At 44.0% G+C, this 16,238-nt stretch overlaps 1 protein-coding gene across 3 annotated transcripts in view; it reads left to right on the top strand.

The window, feature by feature from the left end:
- The first annotated feature begins 11,326 nt into the window (after positions 1–11,326).
- Positions 11,327–16,238, top strand: part of Pced1b (PC-esterase domain containing 1B) — a 106,430-nt gene continuing 101,518 nt past the window's right edge. For 2 of the 3 annotated variants that reach the window (XM_028789365.1, XM_028789364.1), the window contains exons 1-2: positions 11,366–11,438; positions 13,961–14,025. The gene's annotated coding sequence lies outside the window, so the exon portion shown is untranslated. Of the gene's footprint in view, positions 11,439–13,960; positions 14,026–16,238 lie in introns of all 3 variants that reach the window. The other variant, XR_003714141.1, reaches the window with a different exon arrangement.

Raw genomic sequence — 16,238 nt, 5'->3', positions numbered from 1 at the left:
GGCGGAAAGCAAAGGTTCCATTCTTCCGTGTCCCTTTATGTAAGCTGTTACTAGAAGGTGTGAGGCCCAGAGTTAGGGTGGGTCTTCCCATTTCAGATGATCCAATCAAGAAAATCCCTCACAGACACACCCAGCTGCTTGAGTTTTTGTCAAATTGACAGCAAAGGTCAGACATCAAGTTCACCATCCCCTTAATAATATATTTAATTTCCAAATGAAGACAATAACCCAGTCATAACTCTGTCTAACATAGCTATCCCACATACAAATGCAAACACATTCTATATGTTAAAGTAGGTGGCTGCTGAGTCCTCCACAGGGCCTGACTAGGGGTTGTAAGAGAAAACAGACAGATGGACACAGAAAAATCTGGGGTCGGGTAGAATGGGCTCTGTGATGTAGAACCCTCAGCACCCGGGAAATGCATGTGCTTCTTACGTACGGTAAGCAGGGGGCCAGGGTTATTACATACAGCTGAACAGGAGGCAGGATGTTGAGGATAAGCAAGGGGGCAGGGGTTATTTCATAGAGCTGGGTCACTAGAAGCTACAAGTCTTACATGTATGGGAGTGATATCAGGTGTTCATCATGCTGTTCCTGTCTTCTATATACTTGCTGCGTTTTCTCTTTTGCCTTTGTCTGCCAGTTGCTGGAGATGTGTTCAGTCTTCTCAACAGGACCGCTGTTTTAGACATTTTAAAGATTCTTGCCTCTAGGCTACTAGTTGTGAAGATGCTCAGGTCTGTAATGTCTTCCTGCTTACATGTCACACTGCTAAAATTGTAGGTCCGGCTTTCTTATTTTCTTCCTGATTAGCTTTGGGAGGGCATATTTCTCTTTGCTTATACATCAAACATCTGTTACAGTTATCGAATATAATTGGAATTTCTAAAAACCAAGAGACAGTCTTTGCCTTTTATTTCAAACTAGTTCTGTTATGTTCCGTACAGGAGCCGATGGTTTGGGTTTGTAGCCGTCCTCTTTTCGTTAGCTCTTCTGTTATCATTTTCGGTTTCTTTTGTCATCTTCCTTGCCTCGTTTGAAATACTAAAATGGTTATTTATTTTTTTATATTTTTATATAAAATATATTTTTATATATTTTGTTTGCATTCTAGTAACTTGTAGGTTATATACGACTTTTTTTTATTCTAAAGTAATTATCCTAGAAACCATAGTGTCCGGCCTTGACTTGTCACAGAATGTCTTAGACTGTTCAGGATGCTGTAACCACATACCCTAAACTGAATAGCTTACGCAGAATTGTTTCTCACAGTTAGGAAGCTGAAGAGTCCCTGGTCCCAGGGCAGCAGATCCAGCCCTGTCCTCACTGTGGTACCTTCCGGCTGTTTCCTTATTCAGCAAAAGATATTGTGGTTGTTTTTACAGGGACCATGTGCCATCATCTGTGAAAGGTCAAGCCTTATAATCTAATATCCTAGTTTTATTTCCTGGCACTGTGATAAAATACCCTGACGAAATCAACTTCATGTAGAAAAGTGTTTATTTTAGTGCACAGCTCCAGATTATCGTCTCTAACGGGGAAGTCACAGGTGGCAGGGACTTGAAGCGTCTCCTCCTAGCAAGAGTCACACGCAGAGAGGATGCATGCACGCTTTCTGGTGCTCCGCCCACTCATCCTTCTTCATTCAGCTCAAGGCCTAGCCTACGGAATACTACCACCTGCATTTGACTGGTCTTCCACCTCAGTTTAACCAATCCAATTACGAACATTCTCACAGGCATGCCCACCGGTCAACCTAATGCAACCACTTCCTCCTTGAGCCTCCCTTCCCAGAGGAGTCTAGGCTTTCTCACATTGACAGTTAATGAGATCACACCACCACCTATCAAGGATTCCAGCTCTTATTACCGTCACCCCAGGGGTCAGAGTTCCTGCAGATGGATTTGGGGAAAGCATAAACATTCAAACCATTACACAGAGTTATACAATTCATTTGTACTCCTGATCAAACCATCTATCCCCATGAGGACTGCGTTCTTGGAATGCTGCTTGCTTCTACATATATAATATACTTCCAAGTGCATTACAATTACCATCTTGTTTGGACAATAGTAAGATATAAATATCTATTTATCTGTGTGTTTTCCAGTGCTTTTCTATTCCTTCTTGCAAGTTCCCCCTAAGATTATTTTTCTTCTTTAAAGAACATCTTTCAGTTTCTAAAAAAAAAAAAAAAAAGAATTCTTATTCCCCTTTTGTTTATGAAAGGTGGTTTCTTGAGATTTGATCTAGGCCAACATCTACTTTCTTTGAGCCATTAACATGGACAGTGTTGTCTTCTGGAATCCATTATTTCTGTTCATAACTGTAAATCTTAATGTTCCTTCTTTGAAGATGATGTCTCTTTTTTTATTCTTTTGGCTAACTTAAGGACTTTTGCAAATTTTGGTTTGCATTGTTTTGACTATGATGTAGTTGCTTGCATTTTTCCAAGTGCTTTATCTTATTTTTTGAATCTACAGATTGATGTTCTTGTCTTGTTTATTATCTCTGGTGTTTTGGAACTCCAGTCACATATGAATGTGAAATGTTCCACGTGGCTTGTCTCTGGCTGCTGTTTCTGTTCTTCCGTGTCTTTTGCGTCCATGTGCTATCTGTGGACCGAATCACAGCTCTCGGAAACGGCTTGTGTCCAACCTGCTGAATAACTGATTCGTTTCTTCATTTCAGATATTTTTTGAGATGCTTAGAGCCATTGAATGACTGTTTAATTTTTTCAAAGCAATATCTCTAGAGAAAGCCCCTCTTTTGTTAATTGTATTCTTCATCGTACTTATCACAGGTATTTTACCTTCCTTTTCTGGAAACTAATTTTTAGCTCATCTGTGAGTTAGACAGCTAAGAAACTGAGGTTTTTCTTTTTAATTTAACTGTGTGTGTGTGTGTGTGTGTCAGTGCAGGCATGCATGTACCTTGGCAGTCATATGGAAGCCAGAGGATAGCTTTATGGAGTCAGTTCTTCATCTTTCTGTGAGTTCCATGGGTCAGACTGAAGTGCTTTACCTGATAAGCTATCTCCACAGCCCCAAAGTACTTTTCTACCTACCTTCCTTCCCTCTTTTCCTCTCTCCCTCCCTCCTTCCTCCCTAGAGGCCATTTTCCAATTTTTTAAGTTTATTTTCTTTATGTGTATCTGGTTTTGCTTGCTTGCCTGTATGTGTGCCTTGTGTATGTGCTCGAGGAGGTCAGAAGGAGTCGGACCTCCGGGAGCTGTAGTTAGAGGTAGTTATGAACCAGCTGTTGTGGGTGCTGGGAATCGAACCCATGTCCTCTGTAGGAGCCACCAGTGCTCTTATTCACTGAGCCATCTCTCCAGCCCCTCCTTAGAGCTTAGTTCCCTGTTGTGTGTGTCCCACAGCCTTATGATTGACCACCACATCCCTAGTCAGGGATGACTATGTGCTGCCTGTATTTAATGTCACTGGGAGAGGATGCTCACAGAAGCAGGTCTCCTTTGGTACCGGCTGTTATTTTAGCAAGACCGCATCTCATGTCGGGCAAGAGAAGCCAAGAGAGTGGGTATAACGGTGTCCCTGAGGTACACATGAACTGTGTCCTCAGTCCAGCCTCCTGGAAAACCATTTCTGTGTGGCTTCATATCTCAGGACTAGTAGGGTCTTAGGACTACCTCACTGTTGGTTAGAGACTGTATTCTGTATTGCGCACTGGATAAGCACGACTTGGAAATGTAAACAGACCTTATTAAGTTAGTTGGGCTAACTCATTTCAACAATCTACTTATCTCTAAAGCTTTTCTGTTTTATCTTTATAACTAAAGAATTATCTGTTAGTCTATATCTATATTAATATAACAAAATATCTTCATATATATGTATTCAGAGAAATTAATTCACCTGTATTTACTTAACTTGCCCTTTATCTTGTTCTCTCTTCAGTCATTGGGGAGAGAGCCAGTCTCCTTGTGTCTTGTCAGCCTCTGAAGCTCTTTGCCCAACCCCTGACACACTGTGGGTTTAGTCTGTAGGTCGGGTTGAATGGCGGAATCTGTTCTTGCTTTAAGAAAGATGAGTATCTTAAATCAGAGTTTGGTGGCTGTTGTTATAATTCAGAACTAGACCTCTTGCCTCGCATGCAAGGCATCGTGAGGCCCTAGATTTAATCCCCTAAATTAAAAAAGAAAAAAGTGAACTTTTTGCTAATGGATATTGTAGCCGTTTCTAGTTTTATTGCCTAGTGGTCTGTTTGGGATCTATCTGCTTCTTAATAACTATTTTAATTCATCCTCCTGCGTATTTTAGAAAATAACCGCCGGGCAGTGGTGGCGCACGCCTTTAATCCCAGCACTTGGGAGGCAGAGGCAGGTGGATTTCTGAGTTCGAGGCCAGCCTGGTCTACCGAGTGAGTTCCAGGACAGCCAGGAGTACACAGAGAAACCCTGTCTTGGAAAAAAAAAAAAAAAGAAAAGAAAAGAACCTTGGAATCCACCTAGTGTGTGGTGGAGCTGTGGAGGAGAGAAGGCTCATCTCTTAAGAGCACAGACTGCACCTGCACCAGTCCCAAACTCTGTTCCCAACCGGAACTCCAGCTCCAGGGGTACAAACAGGGCAGGAATCTGGAGACAGGAACTGAAGTGGAAGCCATAGAGGAGTGCTTACTACTTACTGGCTTGCTCCCCATGGCCTACTCAACCTGCTCTCTTATACCCCCAGAGAGCACCTGTCCAGGGGTGCAGCTGCCCATCATAAGCTGGGCTCACCTGTATCTGTCACCAATCAAGAATCAAGACAATGGCTTGCAGGCTCGCCCACAGGCCATTCTGGTGGCATTTTCTCAGTTGAGGCTCCCTGGCTAGTATCAAGTGGACACAAGGGAGGTGGAAAAATCCAACCAGGAGAGTGGTAGTTTACAGTTCCTGAAGAATGTTAGTATTGATTCTTTTGGTTAACTCCCTTAACTTGATAGATGGGTGAAGAGCACAGAGCAGTGGAGGATCATGGGATCAAGGAGCTGACTCACCTTTGCACACCTTTGATTGTCAAAGTCAAAACTTGAACTCAAGTACCGTACTGCCTGGTTCAATGGCCTACTTGTATCCACTAAAAATACCTAAAATAACTTGTATGTCTCTCAAGATAAATACACATACGGAGAAGACACCCTTCAAAGCACACGGCTTAATGACGATCTCCTACATAAATAATTTCTTTTCTTTTCCTGTCCAATTTCAAATCACTCCATTTTAAACAACCAAGCGAGTAAACATCTGCTGTAGGCAAACAGTGTGCTTCCTGCAAGCTGGCCTGAGAGCCACCCAGTATGGAGAAGAGCCGGTGAGGCTGAGGCTCATATTATGATGTTTATTTTAGCCCTCCTGCTTGGTTTTTGTTTCTAGGTGCTGAGCTGAACGTGGTGTCTAGAGTCAGGAGTCCTCATTGGTTTTTTTTTTTTTTTTTTTTTTGGTTTTTTGGTTTTTTGAGACAGGGTTTCTCTGTGTAGCCCTGGCTGTCCTGGAACTCGCTCTGTAGACCAGGCTGGCCTCGAACTCAGAAATCCGCCTGCCTCTGCCTCCCAAGTGCTGGGATTAAAGGCATGCGCCACCACTGCCCGGCCCTCATTGTTTATCTACATTTATTAAGGCCCTGCTTGTAGACATTTTTAGGAACACTAGATTTCAGGATATCTGGGCAAGTTCTAAGATTTCAAATGTGATTCCGTGGAAAGCTCGTGAACAGCACACCAGACAGTGATTGGTAGAGAAGGCTTCTGGGGGCAAGTAGAGCTCTGTTCTTGCCCAGGTGTTGATGTAGGTTATGACAAAGGACTGTCAGTGTACTGACAATGAATGGATGCAGACAACCTCAGTCCAGGGCTCTGCCTCTTCACTGTGTCCATTAGCTTCTCTTAACCACATCTGTAGAGGTGGCTGCTGCCCCTGTGACAGTAGCAGCTCTGTGTGTGTGTGTGTGTGTGTGTGTGTCTGTGTGTCTGTGTGTCTGTGTGTGTGTGTGTGTGTGTCTGTGTGTCTGTGTGTGTGTGTCTGTGTCTGTGTGTCTGTGTGTCTGTGCGTGTGTTTGACATTTATAGTAGAAGGATGGAGAAACAGACACCAAGTATTCATGCATATTCCAAACATCATTGTACATTATACACCATGGAAAACATAATGTAGCTCTCTCCCAGCCCAGTCCCCTGCCACACGGTGAGGAGGGGGTACTTAGTTTGGAATAGTAGTTCTTGTGTACTGAGATATCTATGCGACCTTCTCTACTTCCTTCTGTGAGAATTCCTCCCTTTCATAGTCTCAGTTGGAAAGTACAGACTCTGTAGTCCTGAGCCACCCTTTCCCACTGCGGGTAAACCTGTGGACATTGACTCTCGGAGCCTCTCAGAATTTTGAAGCAGGATATAAAGGCAAGGCCAGGCTGTGGGTGCCTCAGTGGTCCCATGCTCCCGGGATGCTAAGGTTAGCATCAGAGCAAGCCAGAGTCAGGTAAAAACCAGAAATACTTTGTAGCATTTCTCCCTTATAACTAGAGGAATTCAAAGTTTATGGAGAGAAGAAACCTGATGGGTTTTTAAGGAACAAAACCGGTCTGGTCAAAAACCGAAGACGAAAGTGAATGAATCAGAATGCAGTTTGAGTGTGAGGGACTTTCTCTCCCACCTCGGCGACCATGGAGCCCAGCTGGACTCTGCTTCTTGCCTGTGGCGTTCTGTGAACTCATGGGTTTTATCTTCCAGTTAATCCATCGTTTCAATTCCAGTTACTTAGAACTAGATTTGACTCCTAGCAACCAGCCGCCTCCGGTTAAGGGACAGTCCCTTCTCCTGGCCACCCAGGGCTGTTGGCCCATCACTGTCTCCTGTCAGGAAAGAGATCTTGCTCTCACAGGCTGTTCTCTGGCTTTCCAGGAGCCTTACAGAGGAGCAGAGTGTGGGAAGGCCACACACAACTCTAGGGACTAACAAGTCACCATGTTTTGACATGCAGGGTAAGAGGCTCACCTTGCTTACTGTCTGAGGGGCGAGTCCCATGCCCTGCCAGAAAAGGCTGATTTCCACTCCACTTGAACCCTCCCGTTCTCCACACTGTGCAAACCATACAAACTCCTCTAGGAACGCCATAGAAACACCAATGAGGACCAGTGTCTGTCATGGACTTTGTACCTCAGAATGACACCTACAAGGTGGATGCCTGCCATCCATACAGTGTAATCTGACTGCTTGTGTGCCCCTCTGAGCCTGATGTTCAGAAACATGCCTGTCACCTTTGCCACACTTCCTGGACTGTCATCTGCCCTTGAACATTGAATCCTGTTAGAACTGTTTAAAGTGCATCAGGGAGACCGGAAATCATTATTAGTTTTTCCTTGGACAGGGAAGGAGGGATGGAGGAAGAGAGGGAGGGAGGGAAATGAAAAACCTGGAATTGGCTCAACCTCACTCACAAAGTGTTGACTAAGGAAGCCATTGTCAACCATTGGAAAGGCCTATTTGAGCCAGTATTACCTGCCATCTGGCTACTGTAGTGCATCGGGCCAGAATCCATCGTAAGCCAGTCACAAAGAAGCTTTCTTTGTGATGAAAACCCGGCAGCACAGGGCACGTTAGCATGGGTGTAGATTTAAGCATATCAACACAGTGGTCCTGAAGGTCAGTCATGTGGAGGGTATACCATTCACTGGGATAGGGCCATTTGCACAAATTCCACCTAAGAGCTACAGGGGGAAGTACAATTTAAAAGACCCATTCAGAGAACATCCATAGACATTGAGGACTATCCAAACACACTGTTTTAAGGGTAAGATGGCTTAGTGAGTGAGGTCACTTGCCCGACAACCTGAGTGCTATCCCTGAATCTACATGATGGAAGAAGAAAACTGACCCTGGCAGATTTTCCTCTGACTTCCATAATGTGACACAGACCCATGCGCACACACAAATAAAAATATCTTCAAATGTTTAAAGCACTGTTTAGAAATTCTTTCACTCATAAAGAACCATTTCTCCTTTTATTTCTTCTTTCTGTATCATTAGAAGCAAGAGAAATATTCCAAACATAAGTAAAAGAAAATGATGTTTTTGGCATGCTTTGTTCTCTCCTATATTATGTCCTTGTCTTTCCTGGTACAACAGTAGGATTTATTTTCTAAACATTTCAGCTTTGCAGAATGAGTCACTGTGGATGTTGGGAACCAGATGAGTCATCCATCCATTCATCCGCCCTTCCATCCATCAATCCTTCCTTCCTTTCTTCTATCCATCCTTCTACCCATCCACCCTTCCATATATCCATCTATCCATCCATCCTTCCATTCATCCATCTTCCATCCATCTATCCTTCCTTCCTTCCATGAATCCCATCCGTCATTCCATCCTTCCATCCATCTAACATTCCACATACCCATCCTTCCATCCATCTACCCTTCCATATATCCATCTTTCCATCCATCCATCCATCGATCCATCCATCTACCCACCCATTCATCCATTATCCATCTCTCCATCCATCCATCCGTCCATCCATCCACCCATTCATCCATCATCCATCCATCTTTCTTCCTTCAATCATTGTTCTTATTTTCATTTTTCTTTCATACACCCATCATTATATTAAAAAGGACACCAGACAGGTCTTCTACTTAAAACACCTTCACTTCAGTTCTGTTATTTGGTTTGCAAGTAATCAAGTGCAGTTGCTATTAACCTTGTCATGCCTCGGATCCTATGAAAAGTATTGATTTGCAAACTTGAGTCATGCATAGTCTACCATTGTGTCAATCAAGTGCCTTCCAAACAGGAGATACGCTTAGGAGGGGAGGGGTGGAGAGAACACTTGTGGGCTGTACTGATGAATCTGTTTCCACTTTGCTTGGTATTTAAGTAAACATTGGCTTTAAAAGTTATTTGACCATTTTGTTTCAGATTAGGAGACTCTTAAATATAGCTATCTAGGATGTTTTATCATGTTAATTTGAGGCACAATTGCTTATTATGTGTATTCTTTTTCAGGGAAATAAATATGGGTGGCGGAGGAAAATACAACTTGGAACTGGGCTGGGGTCAGCGCCTAGGCATAGATTCAGGAACTGGTGCTGGTCACTGTGCTGGGGCCCGTGTGCTGAGTACCTGTCACTGATGAGAAGCTCTTGGGAATCAGCTTTTCTTTCAGTAAAAGATTCCTCCAGGGTTTCTAAGCTCACTTTAATTCTCATTGACTGACTGACTCTTTGACTTAATCTGATGAAAGACAGGCAACACAAAACATCCCAATCACGATGCATTTAACAGCCCATTGCTCAGAAGCTATTGTAAATCCAGCACAATTGTCACGAATCCCCTTCCCTTGACTTCTTCCGTCCTGACTATATCAATAGCGGAAACTGTGGGTTGAATGGAAACTTGAGTTTATTACTCATTATTTCCAAAAGGAGAACTCATAGAAAATATTTGTCCCTCCCTCATGAAGTGCCCTAGTGTTGACTCCCACGGAGTTTCTGTGGAGTTGAATCTGTTTTTCCAATATATCATTCGACCACACACCTGCTTATATACTACTAGCTCAGTGACCTACCAAAATAATATTTTTGCATCATTGGCTTTGAAAACTTGAAATCAGTTCAGTGCTTGGAGAGCTCTAATGAGCACGATTCCATATGGAGGGTTCCAGATAGAATGTATCAGAAAGGGTTTTTGATGTTGCTTTGCCCTTTTTTTTTTTTTTGATACAGAGACAGGGTAGATTCCATTACTGTTGCCTCCACCCTATACCGTACGAGATGGTTCTCCAGTCCTCACACTGCCAGCTTAGAAAGACTGCGATGTCAGGAGATTATAGGTTTCCTTTTAAGGTTAACATATTACATTATTAGGTCAAACCATAAAATTGTCAGTTTGATTAAGAAGTAATTGACCCAGGGCAGTTTCCCATGGCTCGAGCTAAAGAGCATTGGTGTTGAATTCTTGCCTAAACTCCACAGCCATGGACTGTGGGGTGTCAGACCAATTCCTTAATAACCGAGCCATGGTTTGTAAAATCAGAATAACACACGCTGTGTGTGATTGGTGTGGTGGTTATCAGTTATATAGAAATACTGGGTCTGGGAGTATTAGATATTCATGAAATAGTTAATAATAGCATACTGTTGCCAACCTAAAACAAAGTAGAGCTCCTTTGCTTTCCCTCTGGCCATTTCTGCATATATGGCAAAGATGTTGGTTGCTATGGTTGCTATGGAGAAATCGGAAATATTTGTTTGGCAAGCACAATTTTAAAAACCCCAAGGCTTTGAAGGCCTGCCATTCCTGTATTCACTGGCATGTCCTAGTAAGGTTACAGATAAAGTCTGACATACTCAGTAAAGGATCTAAATAGGAAATGTACTGAAGCAAACCAAGAACAGATTTTTTAAAAAAATCAAAGTACTGAGCAAACGTTCTGAACGTTTGCCAGAGAAATTGGACTGACTGGATCTCCAAAATTCTTTGAATTATTAATAGTGGCTTGATTTGCCATATTTTGAGTGTGTGTGTGTGTGTGTAAATTTTATGTTGTCTCACAGCATTGGTGTGTGAAGACTTTTCACTTGACGGTCTTTGGGAAAAATGTGTTATCCTGGGAGAGAGGAGGGTGAAGAAGGTGCCACTCTGTCATCTGAGGCACGCCTACCAGGGTGTGCTCATTCAACGCTCTGGGGAAGGCAGGTACTAATGCAATGCCTGGAACATGACTCCATCTGCTTGGCCAGAAGCTGTGATAAAGTCCTGGGTTGTGCAACAGTAGTAATTCAAAGCTATTTATGACCATTGTAGCAGCGAAGGTCTATATTAGAAGGCTGTGTTTACATGCCGCGCGGCAGAATGTGTCCATGAATCATTGCCGTGGTACTATTTGGTCAGACTAATAAACCAAGTCAGGGAAATCCAGGCCGTTAGTGTAGATGCCGTGATTAGCACATCTCTGAGTTAGCTCTACCTCGATGCAGTTCTTCTTCTTTGGAGATCAAACTGACCCCCGCACCCTGCCAAGCAGCCTCCCTTCCCTGTTGCTTTCTGTCCACCATGCGAGTGACCTTATATCCCTCCACACGAAACATCAGGTGTGCATAATTAAGAAATCATATTTTTAGCACATGTTTATTGTTTCATGGTCGTTGCTCCATTATGTGACTTCAATTAGTGACCCCATGACTCATTTAGATCGTGATCAGTAAAGCCCTTTCATTTAAAGGGACTTGGGTTTTTAGTTAATTATCGCTTCCTGACAGCCTGCAGGTTGGACTATTTCCTTTTGTTTCATTCTGCAGTTAATCCCCTCATTAAGGGTGATAGAAAATGAATAATTAAGTGTGTGCCATTTTCATGTTTCAGGTAATGAGAGGCCCTCAGATCCCGGCGGACACCCGAGGAGACAAAGTCAGGATCGCGTTGAAGACCCGGTCTCCAGCAAACAAGTGAGTTTCCGTTTAGCCTCTTACGGTGAAAATGCATCCACTACTGTAATTTGCCTAAACTGAAACCAGATGATAACACTGCTTACAGCCTGACCTCTGACTCTCAAAGACAGCTGGGACCAAAACACCCCGAAAAAGCAACTCAAGGAGCTGAGGGTTTACTTGTATCGAAGTTTCAGAGAGGTCTGTCTGTCTTGGCAGGGGAGGTATGTTGGCTAGAGCATGAAGCGGATGTTCATGTTGTGATAGACTAGGAAGCAGAGACAACTAGACTTGAACCTGGGGTGAGTGTAGAGCCTTCAATGGCCTGTCCTGGGGGGCCTGCCTTTGGCATCTGGGCCCTACCTCCTAAAGTGGTTCACGACCTATGGGTCCAACAACCCTTTCACAGGGATTGCATATCAGATATCCTGCATATCAGATAAGGTAAATACATTATGATTTATAACAGTAGCAAAATTACAGTTACGATGTAACAATGAAAATAATTTTATGGTTGGGGGTCACCACAGCATGAGGAACTGTATTAAAAGATCACAGCATCTGGAAGGTTGAGAAACACTGTCCTGAAGGCTCCATGGCCTTCAAAATAGTACCAAAATCTGGATACTATGAACTGAAAAATATGAGCTGTCTTAGTGAGGGTTTTACTGCTGTGAACAGACACCATGACCAAGGCAACTCTTATAAGGACAACATTTAATTGAGGTTGGCTTACAGGTTCAGAGCTCAGTCCATTATCATCAGGGCAGAGCATGACAACATCCAGGCAGGCATGATCTAGGAAGAGCTTAGAGTTCTACATCTTGTACCAAAAGCAAACAGAAGATTGTTTTCCAAGCAGCTAAGAGAAGGGTCTTAAAGCCCATGCTCACAGTGACACACCTACTCCAGCAAGGTCACACCTACTACAAGGCCACACCCACTCTAACAAGGCCACACCTCCTAATAGTGCCACTCCTTGTGCCAAGCATATTCAAACCATCACATGAGCCTTAGGTGGGGGCATTCTGTATTCAAACCATAAGAGCAGTGGACAGTTGACATACAGGTTCTCCCCGTTAGGGAGTGTGAACATGGTAGAAGCAGAGGTGTCAAAGCATCAAGTGCACAGTGAATGAGCCGTGCCTAACACAGAGATCGGCACATGGTGCCTATCAGCTTCATGGTAATGCAGACAAATGAACTGAGCAATGTGGTTGCAGGCCTCAGCCAAGGGTTTCCTTGCACGGTGTTCAAGTTTCCTTTGATTCACTGGGCTAAAGGCTAAGGGTAAATGATCTTAGGCCCTGGATTAAAAAAAAAAAAAAAAAAACCAGATCTCTAGGGTGTTAGGAAATCGAACTTCTACCAAACCTTTCAATTATGATAAAAGGTTGAAGTTACAGAAAATAAAAAGAGGGTAGATGTGGCCCCACTGGGCCACCTTATGGAAGGGAGACAAAAGCCACCCACAGCAGCCTTCAGGGCGTGATCAGAACCCCTGCCAGACTCCTTGTTACAAGAAGCCTACTCAGCCTAGACCACCCTAGGACTGTTGTGCAGGGACCAGTTGGGTCAGGTCTTACCTCTGACTCCTGTCTCATCTAACTTTTTGAGGGTCCTTAAGCATATTCCAACGAGCAGTGTACTCAACCTTGGTAAGGAAGCCCTGATCCTATTTCCACACAGAAATATCAAGATGTCTAAGTAGTTCCTTTCATTTGCTGGGTGAAGACATAGAACCTTCTCTAAACGAAAGGGTGGTTTTAGGCTGAGTCTAAAAGACTCGGATTTGACTGATAAAGGAAAGGGGGGAGGGGGTGCTTTAGTAAGAAAGTTATGTAGAGGAGTCTGGAATGTGGCAGAGAAACTGGCTCTAGAGGGGGAGTGACGGTGGCTAGGAGCGCTCAGATTGGCCAGTGGGAAGAGGACTAGGGGTTGGGCCACGATCTTGGGATTTATCCTGATGTCAGACGTCATAGACGGTAGAAAGCAAAAGCAGAATTTCTTTAAAAAAAAAAATGCACAGTGCTATAAGAGTGGCCGAGATAATTTAACAGGAAAGAGACAGGAGCAAGGCCGCAGTAATGCACCCTGAGAACGAAAAGGACACTAAATAAGCCGCCTTCGAGTAGGTCATCGATTATATGGAAAAGCGCGGCCATTACCGCTCAGAACCGAGTCTCAGATTTTGCTGTATCACTCATTATTTTACTCAAAATGCTCAACCTTAGACTTGTGTAGGGGAAATACGCTGCTCCTTTACAAGGAGTCTAGGAAGTATCTAGAAACTGTAACTACAAGAATGAGTGTCAGGGGTGACCGGAAGGGGCCAAAACACCGGTGCCCTTTAGAGGCGCGCACGCACGGGCGGGTCTCATAGCAACCGCATGTCCTCAGCCGTGGGTGGAAATGCTTCTAGTCTCTGAAAAGCATTGCATGGTGGAGTTGGAAAGTTGCATGATTTTCACTTGAACAGCATATATCACGTTGAGAGAATCAAACCCAGACAACTTCTATTTCACTATATCATGTTTCAGAGGAATGAACGGGACGCATGCGTAAAGCCTCCACCAGAGCCTCGGGTTTGACTCGCAGCTAGAAGGTAAGAACTTGCACTCGCGAAGAGTCCTGGATGACCGATGGCCGAACTAGGAGAGATGACGTAAAAAAAAAACTTTGTAAACGTGTGCGAGCGTTGATTGGATCTCTCCTTGTTGCAAGCATTACGCTTCTGTTTGTAGAGTTAGCTGTGAAGTAAGACTCCTATTGAGGAGGTCTTTGAAGACTCGAGCGTGTGAGTGGCCCAGTGGGAAGGAAAGAGGCGGCTATGGGGAAGTGTAGAACTCAGGCAGCCCCCGCGTCCGCCTTGTGCTGTTAAGGGTTGGGTGAATCCCATGCAGAAGTGTCAGCAGATGCTGCTCTCTGGTCAACCATGTGAAAATAGGGAGTCTACATCCAGAGTCCAGCAGCCCCTGCCCCAGGAATCCCTCTCCTTCTTTGAGGGAGCTCCTCTCCCAGGGCACCCATGAGTTCTGTTCCCCCTGCTACCACAGTTTTGTGTGTTGAAGTCTTGGCTCCGTGACTAGTGATGCTATTTTGGCAGGTTCTGGAAGCTTAAGGGGTAAGGCTGAGCTGTAGGAAATAGGTCACTGGGATTATAACTTACCTTGCTGCCTTGCCTCTCTCATCTCTCTATCTCTGTCTGTTTATCTGTCTCTCCCTCTATCCTCACCCTCCCCTGACTCCCTCCATCTCCTCCTCCTCCCTCTCCCTCGCCACCATTAGGCGAGCAACTCATATCTATCACATTCCTTCCACTGGACTGAGACCACTTTCCTGCCCTGGACTGAGACCGTGGAGGCAAATAAATATTTTCTCCTTTAAACAGTTTCTCCTGGGTATTTGCACAGCAACAGAAGACTGTGGAGACGGCCCTCCATACAGTTCTCCCTCTCTGCCCACATAAAGCTGTAAGGGAAGAGAATCCATTTTGTAAAGACACGGCCCTTTCCTTCTCTGTCAACACTCGCTTCTTCTCAGTCACTGCCTTTCACCCATGAGAAACACAGGCAAACATCTAGGCCCTGCTTTGTGTGTCTGCCCCAGGTAGCAACCTTCTCCCTGTGGCATCCCTTCCTCCCCCATACTGAGAAGGGATGCCCCAGAACCCACCAGCTCTCCCACGGATGCTTCTCCCATCACTTCAGAGGAAGTTGTCAGGACACACTTCATCTGGAGACGCTGACAGATGCCCTGTAAAATGTGCACAAAGCAAGGACGTGTGCAACTGAGTCTCTGAAAGATGAAGGGTTTTAGCCCAAGCTAGAAAGCACTCACGTAGCGCGATTCTCATTAGACACAGACCACTTAAGAGATCTGTCTGGATGTCTGGCCCGATGGTCTTTCCATCTTGAGATTGGATCAAAGGCAGTGGGAGGCAGCAAGTTTCCCAAGCTTGGTTCTGCCCTTCATGCAATATTCATGTCAACTCTTCCTGCAATCGTTCAGCACTTTAGAATTGGCTAGACCTAGTTCATTTTATGACATCTTCAGGTTTTAATGCTTGGCCATCCGCCTGATCCTTTGAAATCACCAGTTCTCTGCATGCATTCCCTGGACGGCCGTTAGCAGTGGGACTGGTTGGATCTTCCAACTTACTGATTTCGGTTTTTTCTTCCTCGAGGTGTTTCTTAATTTATGGTTCTAGCCTCACGATCTCCCAGTGCTCACTTTGATTGGGTTTTGCATCAAGATGAAAGGTGGTTCTCTTTTCAGTTACTTGAAAGGATATGCTGGATTCTAGCTCTATACCAGCATTGTGATGGATGCCGAACAAATCCTGGGAAATAAAATTATAATATATGGTTTTCATTCTCTACTCATATTCTACTACATACCACCCCTTCCTTTTGAGACTGGGACTCCTGTATAAAGTACACAGTACATTGTACACAGCAGATAGTACATAGTACATTGTACATAGTACCCAGTACATAGTACATTGTACATAGTACATTGTACATAGTACATTGTACATAGTACCCAGTACATAGTACATTGTACATAGTACATTGTACATAGTACATTGTACATAGTAGCCAGTACATAGTACCCAGTACATAGTATTTTGTACAAGTACATAGTACACAGTACATAGTACACAGTACATAGTACACAGTACATAGTACATAGTACCCGGTACATAGTACATAGTACCCAGTACATTGTATACAATACTTAGTACACAGTACATAGAATATTGTACATTGTACACAGTACATAGTACATTGTACACAGTACATAGCATATTGTACA

Source organism: Grammomys surdaster, unplaced genomic scaffold (assembly GCF_004785775.1).
Source record: "Grammomys surdaster isolate TR1022 unplaced genomic scaffold, NIH_TR_1.0 125818, whole genome shotgun sequence".
NCBI lineage: Eukaryota > Metazoa > Chordata > Mammalia > Rodentia > Muridae > Grammomys > Grammomys surdaster.
This window is presented reverse-complemented; position numbering and strand designations above follow the sequence as displayed.